The 11543-nt window shown below is 41.9% G+C and overlaps 1 long non-coding RNA gene across 1 annotated transcript; it reads left to right on the forward strand.

Moving 5' to 3' along the window:
- Nucleotides 1–9626: 9626 nt before the first annotated feature.
- On the forward strand, nt 9627–10567 carry LOC116183636 (uncharacterized). Its single transcript, XR_004148297.2, has 2 exons — nt 9627–9864; nt 10399–10567. It is a non-coding gene; the product is annotated as an uncharacterized LOC116183636 (long non-coding RNA).
- The last annotated feature ends 976 nt before the right edge of the window (nt 10568–11543 follow it).

Here is an 11543-nt window from a genome sequence, read left to right on the forward strand (position 1 = left end):
AGTTGCACAGGGATAGGATTCAGAGAATGCATCATAAATTATGTACTTCCTTGGTATAGCTTGCACAGAAGCACAAAATTCAAGTGTTTTAAAAGCAGTTCTGGCTGTATCAGGTAAAAGAGCTGCTGGGAGTGGCAGGTTTGTCATCCAGGCACTGGGAAGACTGTGCAGGTACTTATAAAACTTTCTGTAAGGTACTCAGCATGTCACTGAATAAAAAAGAAGACAAATGTACACAGAAAAATACTTCTGGGAAGATACAGACTTCTTCCTGAGCTTGTCATGCGTTTTTAATAAAATGCCAAGTTTACTGCTAATGGCTGTTAATCAGAGCCTTCTTCAACAGAATTTAAATATATTTCACTTCCTAATTTAAAGTTTGGTACTACACAATCTTTTAGACTCAGAACCCATGTTCATCTTGGTATGAAATATTCATTTTGTTAACAGCATTAACAGCAAATTTCAGTGCTCCTTTGAAATATGACTAAGCTTGGGAAAGAGGCAGGCTCTGACAGAAAGAGGTAGTTTCCCCTTGTAGCCTGGGAAGGTATCAGGTGAGTAAAAAACTACACCTAATAGTCCTGACAAAAAACAGAAATCAAGAGACAGCACAACTAAGATTCCCTGAGTCCAGTTTAGCACCTCATAAATGCATATGGAACAACAGGGAAGTGACAGGGTTGCTTCGGGGAACAAAACTTTTTCCAGACAGATATAAAATCCCGACCTTGCATTCAACTGAGTCAGAAATACTTGCTGAAATATTTGCCTATGTGTGTGCAAATTTCATAAAAAAATTCAAAATTCATCCATAAAGCCCAGAACCCCCATTCTGGAATTCTCACAAGGACTGCCAGCCCACTTCCTGCACCTCATGCTGCACATTATGGAGGAGCAAAACAAAAAGTAATAATGCTGCTGGGAAAAAAAAAAAAAAAAAAAAAAAAAAAAAAACAGAGGAGATTTGTTGTTGTTTTGATTTTTCTCACAATACCAATGCTAGACAAGCTCCACTTATAACCTGACACAGTAGGAGTAATAGAAGAAGATTATGGGATTCAAAAGGTGATGCTGAAATCAGGTATGAGTCAAGTCTATTTCCTTTAGCAGTGCAAGAAGGTTACTTGAAATAACAGAGACAAGGTATTGTCCAAAAAAAAAAAAAAAAAATCCATGAAACACTGAAATAAGCTGAAGAGTCATGGCTTAAAATGCAAACTGGTACCTGACCTGCTACCTTTTAAATTTTTCTATATTCTCATAGCTCAGGAAACAGTTCTGTGGTTTGGGTTTTTTAATCATTGTCCAACCTTTTAGCTTTTCATTGAAATACCAACCTGTAGAGCTTTTAGTCAAATAAAAAAGTAGTGTATGACAAGCAGGGGAAGTGCTTTGTGTGGTGCATTTACAAATCTTGAGGGGTACCTGAGTACACAGGCAGGTGGTTCCTTTTCTAGAGAAATCCTTCAGTGGGTAAATTCATGCTGTTGTTCAGACACACACATAACACACAGAGTTTCTTAATCTGAAATTTGATACATTTAATATTTAAATTCATTTTTCAGCAAGTCCTATCCAAAAAAGCATGTTACTATTCAAAACACAGTACTGTGGTCTGAATTCCCTCTTCAGCCCTACCAACAAAGAACTCTTACCGTGACCTGCAGGTGCACACACAAATAGCACAACAGAGAGCACCTGGAAACATATTTACCTAAAAACTCAGGTTCTCCTTGTGGTACAGGTTTCATGTGTGATGCCTGATTGCTTAAATTAAAAGTTTTGTTCCTAACAGATGTGTAGTCACAGTTATTTTCTCAGTCACAGGCAAAGGAGTTCCACAATTACAGAAATGCACAATTTCTGCAGACTTAAACAGGACAACATGACAAGTACCAGTACAAGTTAATACTTAGAAAGTTCCTTCCTGACTTGTTAAAAAACCCAAACAAAACAGAACAAACAGCAAAATAAACCAGCCATGAGGAAGAAAATGCTCTTTTCTGTAATTAAAAGGCAGAAAACAAGGAGAATTCTGCAGGGAAAAGGTTTTCAATGCCATTTGATGTAGACATAGCACTTCCACCCCCAGCCTGTGACTCAGAAGTCCCACAGTGCATCAGCAGAATCAGTCTGGCTGGAAGGAAGCCCTCCCTCTACAGTCTTCATAACCTGTTCTGTCAAAAATGTATGGAAAAGAATTTATCCATAGCATGTCCTTTCACAGATGTGGTCACAAAATAATTAGCAGCCACAATTCTTAGGCTAACAATATTTAAATGATGTTAAAATAAATACACACATGCCTAATGCTGTTGTTGGATTTATTTATCCACATCATTTCACTGGTAAATAAGATTAATTGGTTTACATCTCTTATACACTCCTATGAGACAGTTCTGGAAACAACTCAGAACAGCAGCAAATCCCAGGGTCTCCATCTCCTCAGAACCAGCCATCAGCCACATCAAAGTGCTTCAACAGCCAGGCTTCTTCCCCAGCAGTGTATCAGATAATTAATCGTTTTACCAAGAGCCTCACAATCACTCTCAGACACAGCTGCTCCCAGGCAGCTCTCAGCTCATTTTCTGGGATTGATCCTTCCCAGCGCTGCTCCCCTCCAGCCAGGGCAGCTCCCCACACCTCCAGCTGCCCAGGCTCCTCCAGGAGCACAAAACTATATAATAAAAATTTATAGTATCATAATTACAGGAACAATAAATAGTAAAGGATTGTTATTATGGGACATGTGGCTTGGTTGGGGAGTAAGGAATAGGAGTTTAATTGTGTTCTACTCAGTGATTTTCTGAAATGCTAAATGAGATGAAGAACACCTGTTTCAGGAGCAGCTCTAGTAGCATTGCTATTATCCCTGCATTACCTGTTCCTTTCACTCACTTTTAACCTACTGTGAAATCTTCAAGTGAGGCCAAAATCAGATCATTAATTAATCTTCTGAAGGCTTTTAAATATTGCATTTTTGTATTTTGGAATATGTGTGCCTCTACATTTTCTGGAATCAGCATATGCTCTTCAAACAGTTAAGTTTAATATTGCAATAAATAGTGTACCTTAGGCTATTTATTTTGTCATTCCTACTTAGACCTTAGAAAATCATGTACAAAATTGTGTCCATACAATGTACAGATACACATTGGTTGTGCTCAATTTTTGTTTGCATTTGGTTACTACTTGAAATATTGAGCTTTATTAGTAGAAATGCTTTGGAAAGTGTATTCTCAGCTTATAAAAGCTACCATTTGCAAAAGGAAAACTTAAATTTACAAATGTAAACACTTATCTGGAAAGCATTTCTGTGTATAATTGGCTTAAACCAACAATGTACATTGTCTGACTCATAAAAATGAGGCAAGAAACACAAATTTTCAAAAGGTCCTTGGCAACAGATGGAGCTTCAAACTGATGTTTGTACAGGAAATGCAACTATTACAGACAGAAATAAACCTACTTCTGCATTTGTGACAATTAAGATATAAGCTACATTTCAAATTATTCCTGGTATGTGATTCACTCACATTCCTCTGTTATCTTAACCTTGAGGGGCTTTCATTGTGTTCTAGAAAAATTATTCCTGTGCTCTTTACAGACACATTAGGGCTTCGAAATGTTTCTACTTCTGCTTCATCTCTGAACTCTTTGCTGACATTTCCATTTAAAGAGAATCTGTAGCAGATATTCAGGAGCACATTTACACTTATTTTACACAAAGACAAAATTGCACAGTTTCCACATTAGTATGAGAACCACAGCCTTTGTACTTGCTGTGATTTTCTCTTTTTGAAGCCAGTAAAAATTGAAATTTAGAAAGCAGTCTCATGCACTGTGCCTTGAATAAAGTTAAACTGTATTTTTACACCGATTCATTAAAGTGTCTTGATTTTATGTTCTATTCATTTTGACCCTCCACCCACATTTTAATTCTAAGACAAGCCCTGCATGCATTGCATAATACATCACATAGGCAGGAGGTCTTCCATCTTAAACAGCTTCATACAGTTGTTGCTTTTACTTTACAAACCAGGGAAAATATTCAGGAAAATATTATATTGCTCTTCTAATTCCTACTCAGCTAATATCAATTTTAGTTAAGGAAGAGCATTTTGTTGTATGGATTAGCTCCCCTTGTTGAGTCTCACTGCAATCACTCCATGAACCAGGGTAAATTTGAGTTTGGCAGGCTGATGGCACATTCACTGCAATTTTTTGTCAAAAAATGTTCCCAGTAACAGAACAGATACCAACTTTGTAGTATTTTGGCATCATATGAACCACATATTCCAACAGCCTTTCCTTTTATTTTTTCTCATGTGTCCCAATCAGTTCTAGTCTTAAGTGTTTATTAAATAATTGGTTTATTTCATCATGCAACTAGTTTGATTGCTTTAAATTTGTTTAGTAAAAAACCTTTTCAGCCACCATGCAGCAAAAACACAAGATAGGTTTATCTGGACAGATGCTGTTTTTGTCTTCTTCAGTAACTCCCATGGCTATTACTGAGAACAAAATGTCCCCATGAGTTGGAAGTCTCATAACATATCATTGATGCATTGGAATAATTCTGAAATGTGTCTTCTTTACATCAAACAGAAACAGAGTGTAGTGGTCTGCTATTATGATATTAGTAACTAACATTTAAAAAGCTACAATATAGGATGAGTTGTGAGTTGCGAGTCTTAATTTATTCCTACCCAACCTATAGCTGGAATGAACTCTGTGAAATACCCTGAATTCATTTATGCTACTGTTTAAGCAGCAGGTGAGTTATAGCTGAACATTACCAGAAAATTACTGATCTAATCTGAGATTCTGTGTAAATTCATATCATTCATGCTGAGTAATGATGAATAAAGGATTAAACAGAGTTTGTGAGATTTCCAGAAGTAAGAAAACTGTCCTATTTTAAAAAGGAGGAAAAAAGTCAGTTTGTTTTGGCAAAAGACATAGTCATTCTTTAAAGGTAGAGAGGAATGTAAGAGAACTTAGAGAAAAATGCTGGCCCAAAATTTGACAAGTGTGAACTGGCTAGAAATTAGAAGTCTGCACATCAAGAGTGAGATTGACTGCAGGGAAGTATTCTACCTGTTCTAAAGAAGGCTTGCTAAAAGTGTTGTTGCCTGTGACTGGCTATGACATGGCAAAACATTTAACTCTAATACAGAATCACATTTGAAATCCTAGCAGTGTTTTGTAGTGAGTGTTAACACAATATTTATGAGCAGGGCATTTGGAGCAGACCAAGGCAAGTTCTGGCTATCAGAAAGAATCGCTGTTTCATTTTGTAGAGCTTAACACCACTTGACCCTCTTGTACCCCTGTTAACATACTGCTTATTCTTAAAGCACAGGGAATGTTGGAAAAGCTGAAACTGGTACAACAAACTAATTAAAAGCAACAGCAGATGAGCTGAAATCTGTCCTGTTCATGGACCATAATGTCACAGGCTGCTTGGTGCTGAGAGTAGCTGCAGCAGAAATGGTGTTTTTCCTCTCTGGGGAAAAGGGCAGCATGACTGGGATGAGTGTGACTACAGTGGCTCAGGGTTACATCATTAACTTAACTCCTGGATCCCTCTGCCTGAAATAACACAGCCCCTTTATGGATCCTGGCAGCTCCCTTTTGACTCGGAGGGCATCAAGCTGCCCACATTTCTAATTCTGCCACCTTATGATGAGCTTTCTGTTGTTCTGAGAAGAGCAGGAATGTGATGTGCCTAAAGCTGAACTGCTTTATCTAATTTGATATTATGAAGCTGTTAATAAAAAAACTGGAGGCACTTTTTTCATAAAACACCCTGCATTTCAAGGGAAATTCCCTTCCCCATAGCCAAGTGCAGAGCAGCAGCAAGGTCACTTAGAAGAGCAAATCCAGGCCTTTTCTCTCTTGCTGTTAAATCTTGGGTGAAATATATGCTGTCAGCCAGCCCCTGAGATTAATAGTTCTATTTGCTGTTCAGTATATTTGAGGCACTCCTATTATTAATGTAATTTGGGAAGAACTTAAAGTTCTCAAGGCCTTTTTTAGAATATGTACATGTGCTGGTAAGATTCTTTCTAACATCTTATAAAAGGCAACATAACATGGCAAATTTATCCCTGTATAATTGTGCTCAGAAATATATGACTGACATATTTCTCATTCAATAATTATCCCTTATAGCTCTATTTGTTCTCACTTTACCTGCTTTAATTAAAAATAATTATCTAGAGATCAGAGATGCATTAAATCTTCCTTTGGAATTTATAATATATTCCCATTATTCTGGATGAGTCATATATTATTTTCTTCATTAAGCAGAAACATGATCTTGTGCCACTAGTAGTTTTAAAGCAGTGTATGCCTTACCTTTTAGTGTTCCGGTAGAGTACGTACAACTGTAAGGTATCAGCAAAGTTTCTCATGTCTCCTTCTAATAGGACAATGTCTAGATCAGTTAGTACAATTTTTTACTTCAAGCAGTAGGCATGGATACTGAAATTGAAACTTGTTTACATCCTTTTGTTATGCTGGTGTAACAGGCAATTGCATTATACTCCAAAAACTGTACCTTAGAGTCCTGATCACAGAACACAAGATGATATTTTAGTTGCATTTTAGTGAATTCCTTTAATTTGTAACAAATGCATTACTACAAGGTAGGCTGTAAGATTAAAATCTCCTTAACAAGTACATTTCCATATACCTTAATGTTTTTCAGTACTCTTGTCTTAGGTTGGAAATTCCTATCTGATGGGGCAGTTATCTTCTGTTCATTGGGCAGTTTTCTTTATCTCTTCCACAACCAATCCTCCCTCTGGGAGATCTCTTCTGTTAATAGGCCATTAATTATTAATTATCTCCTGTTCATGGCCACTGAGTGTCCCTGCATGGCTGAGAAAATTCCATCATCCCACGGGAGATGCTCTGCCTAGGGGAGGAGCCAAACATTCCTACCTGGATCCAATCTGACCTGGGAACAGCACAGCAGCCTTTGCCCCCTGCATTCCCAGAGGAGCAGCTTCCTTCCCCCTGCATTCCCAGAGGAGCAGCTTCCTTCCCCCTGCATTCCCAGAGGAGCAGCTTTCTTCCCACTGCATTCCCAGAGGAGCCCAGGCCCATCTCCCCCAGCCCTGGAGCTCCAGAGGAAAACTCCCCCCTTGTGCAGGATCCTGCTCCAGCAGAAGCACAGCTGGCACTGCAGGAGGGCTGAGCCACCCTGGGATGGGACTGCTGCCACCTCCCTGACCCACAGGGTGTCAGGTTGGATTCTGACTCTGACAGTGCTGTTTTGTATTACTGTATTGTTTATTTATTTTTTATTTTCTTCCCTAATAAAGAACTGTTATTCCTGCTCCCATATCTTTGCCTGAGAGCCCCTTTAATTTCAAAATTATAACAATTCAGGGGGAGGGGGTTTACATTTTTCATTTCAGGGGAGGCTCCTGCCTTCCTTAGCAGATACCTGTCTTTTCAAACTAAAGACAACCCTGTATATAGCAGGTAGCAAGGGGAGATTGGATTTTCTTTACATTTAAACTGAATATATTCCTGCATTCATCTTACATCTGTGGCTTGGCAAGTTCTCTCACCAGTTGCCTCATTACTGGGGGGTGGATCCCATCAGAGCCCACAGACTCATGAGTATCCAACTGGCAGAGCACATCAATAACCAAGCCCTGGTCACAGGGGTGTGGCAAGCACATTTATCTCCCTCTCAGGATTTTTCATAGAGGTGCACAGAGAGAAATGAAAGAAAATTTCTATTTCTGCTCCTTGTTTTTCCTATGTGAAATGTGTTTGGAGAATTGTTTACTTGAAGTGAATGCTTGATTGGATTCTGGTGAGGATTGTTTGAGCCTGATGGCCAATCCAATCCACCTGTGTCTGGACTCTCAGAGAGGGTCACTAGTTGTGTTAGAGTTAGAGAAAGTAGTATGTAGTTTTACTGTCTTCCTTTTTATATAGTATATTAATGTATTTTAGCATAGTTATAATAAAGAAATCATTCAGCCTTCTGAATTGAGTCAGACATTGTCATTTCTTCCCATTGGGTTCACCTGCATTTACAATACAGGGGCTTCACTCAACTCAACATTCCAGCTCTGGGGGCTGGGTATCCTCAGGACAACTGGCCCTGACATTAAAGACTGAAAAAAGAATGCACCTCTGGATTTTGTTCCCCATCCCCTGTCACTACACCACCCTCTGCTTATAACAAATGAAGGCCTTGCCTTTCTCAGCAACCCCTGGCCTTTCCTAGCCTCCCTTGAACCGCCTTCCCTTGCCTAACCCTTCCTTGCATTTCCTAGCCTCCCCTGTCCCTTCCTTGCCTTCCCCTCACCTTCCTTTCCTGCACCTGCTTGCTTTGCCCAGCCCAACCTTCCCATGCCCTGCCTCACCAACACCTCCCTTGCCTTGTTTCCCCTTCCCTTGCATACCTGTGCCAGCTCCAGTCTTTATCCCAGCCCCACAAGCTTTATTTCACTGCCAGTTCTGATCTTTCAGCTCCAGCTCCACAACTTCCCAGCACTGCCAGGTGAAAAGGTTGTCAGTGAAGGATTTTCTTTATGGCTCCAGCTCAGCAACACTTCAGCTCCCATCCCACCATCTTCATCCCAGCCCTACACTCCCTATCCCAGTCCTAAAATAGTTTTGTCCCCAGCCCTTCCATCTTTCTGTCAACCAGCTCTGCTACCTGAGCTCCAGCTTCTCATCTTCCCACTGCCTCCAGCTAAAAGCTGTTCCTGGTTCTCACTGCACCTCGGGGCTGCTGACAAGGCCACAAATGAGTCATTGTCATCACTTAAACATATCTATAAGCTGTTACCCATCCCCAGGGGGGTCCCCTACTTTGGTGGGAGCAGCCTGGCTCTTCTGGGGCTGGTTATGAACAGCCCTGAGAAATGCACTCCTGGTTTGTGCTTGGTATCATGCTGGGGCCTGAAGGTCCCAAAGCACCTCCTGCAGCCCCTTCCCCATGGGATTTATTTCAGTTCCACATCACTTTGGGGCTGGGTCCTGTGTAGGTGAACACAATTGGTGTTTCAGCCTGACCACCTTTACTTAATGGGCATCATGCATCCAGTAACAGAAAAAAAAAACCAAGTACCAAAAATCCAGTAATGCCATAGTATAATACATTAATCATAGACTAGTATCTAGAACGCTAAAACAACAGAAGGTGGTAGTAGCAGAAAGTGAAAGTAGAACAAAGCAATAATAAAGCAAAATGGGTTTATAGCCCGTATTTTTCATGCTACTTTAACCTCCAGAACCCCGCGGGGCCACAACCCAGCACTCAGTGAGCCGTCTCAGGGCAGCGGCCGCTTCTCCTGCCACCCCGGAAGGCCCCGCACCGGCCTCTGGCGCCGCCACTGCCTTATTCCCCCGCAAAGTAGAGCAGGGGGGTCACGGCCTCTCCCCCGCGGGGCACGCCGGAGGCCGGACCGGGCCAGCAGCACCGGCCCAGAACAGCGCCCACGCAAGGCCCCAGGCGCGGCTCGGACCGCTCCCGCTGCCACAGCAGCAGCACCGCCCGCCTCGGTGACCCACAGCCAGACTGAGGGCGGCGCCCACTCACGCACATTTATACCCCGCGGCACGGCCAGTCCCGCCCCGCCCCGCCAGCACAGCCAATCCCAGCCCGAGGCAGAGCCCGGCCCCACCAATCGCGGCCCGCCCTTTCGTCTCCCCGAAGCCCGCGTCCCCTCAGGCCTCGCTCCCACCCGCTCGCCGCTCGCTCCCATCCCCGGGAGAACTCCCGGCCGGTGCGTGGACAGGAGCCCCCGCCGGCCTTTCCCGGGCCCCAGCAGCACCTCCCGGGGCAGCGGCAGCGCGGCCCCGCCGGCTCCAGAAGCCGCGGCGGTAGGAGCGGTAGCTGCGCCTTGGAGGAGCCGGGCTGAGGGGCGGAGTTTGGCGGGCTCGGGGCCGTTTGAAAGGGCGGCTGTGATTGGGCGGGGCGGAGAAAGGCGGGCCGGGATTGGCGGGGAGCGGGGTGGGTGGGGCCGGTGGCGCTGAGGGGGCGGCCCGGGGCCTGCGGCAGGGCCGAGAGAGGCGCTGGAAGGGTCGAAGTGTGGGGATGGAGCGAGCTTTAGTGTTGGGAATTTCTGAAGGGAAAAATAGCCCCCAAACCTGCTATACGGAGCTGCTGTTACACCCTTTATGTGAGAAACTGCATTGACTTGTTTGTTCATCAAAAGTATGAAATTAGGATAAAAGGGGGGGAAGTCGGGACATGGAATTTGCAGGCTTGACTGGTAACCACAAACAAAGATTGTGAAAGATTTTGCAGGACTGGCTGGAACTGATAACCGCAGTGGAAACCCATTGTTACTGAAAACTGATAAACCGCAGTGGAAAGAGACACACCACCCCACTTGTGAAATCCATTGTTTTTAGGACTGATAACCACGGTGGAACGAGACTCATCACCCCCACTCATGCAAGATAAAAAGGGACTGAAGAGAAGGAAAGGTTGTCAGCTTTTGGCGGAGCCAGGCTCCCAGCTGAACCCAGCGCTGTTTTGCTTGCTATCGCTTGCTGTAATTAATAAAATTATTAATTGATCTTAACAGGCTGAATCAAATTATTCGCCTCAACTTATAACACTTTATACACATGATCCAACTCCCCCAAACAAAATTCCAGACAAAAAGCAGAACGTATTCTATACGCACAACTTTTTTAACCTTATTATCTGGAGTTAGTTAGGAGATATGATGGGTTTGGGTAATTCCTGGACTTCTTTTACACCTTTGACATGACTTATTGAAGATGCTGCTTTGTTTTCGGGTTTGGATTTTTTTTTTTTTTTCAGAATGTAGGGAAGAAATTCATAGCATGTAAAAGATTGCATTTTAAATAAAGAGCACACAAAACAGGGCAGTCGTTACTGAGAGAAGACAAGAAGTGTTGCCATGGAAATTATTCTAATTTGTGATCCACTACAACAACAAACACTTAATTTTTTTTTTTTTGTTCTACATCTAGATCTCATTGGAATCTTGCAAATAGTCAGCCGTACTGCATTATGATTTCATAGACTTCATAGATGTATTTTTTTGTCATGGTTTTTAAAAACAGAATAACTAAATTTAGATTTTAACAGCTCTGAAGTTTGAGGTAGTTCATGTCACACACTGAACTTTTAGGTAAAATCCTTGTTTTATTAAAAGAGGTGTTTGAGCAGTGGTGGAAAAAGCAATATAATTCCAGAAATATGCAACTAATTTTCAGATTTGTTGCCCTACCATTTCATTCAATAGAAGAAATTTTGAGATGTATATTGACATTAAATAGCCAGTCTTTGAACCTATGATTAAAATATTTACCTATGCTTGAGAGCTCAGATTGTAGCCTAGAGCCACATTTCCTGTGCAACCTTTGTACAACCTTCCATTATTCTGCTCACAAAAAATATACTCAAAAATGCAGTTTCATGACAGCAGCAATATTATAGATTATTTCCAGTGAATTAATTGCAAATTGCTTTTGTTTATTCACTATACTATGATAGCAATTATCATTCTGCATCTGCAACTCAG

Source organism: Lonchura striata, chromosome 14, assembly GCF_046129695.1.
Source record: "Lonchura striata isolate bLonStr1 chromosome 14, bLonStr1.mat, whole genome shotgun sequence".
In the NCBI taxonomy this organism is placed as follows: Eukaryota; Metazoa; Chordata; class Aves; order Passeriformes; family Estrildidae; genus Lonchura; species Lonchura striata.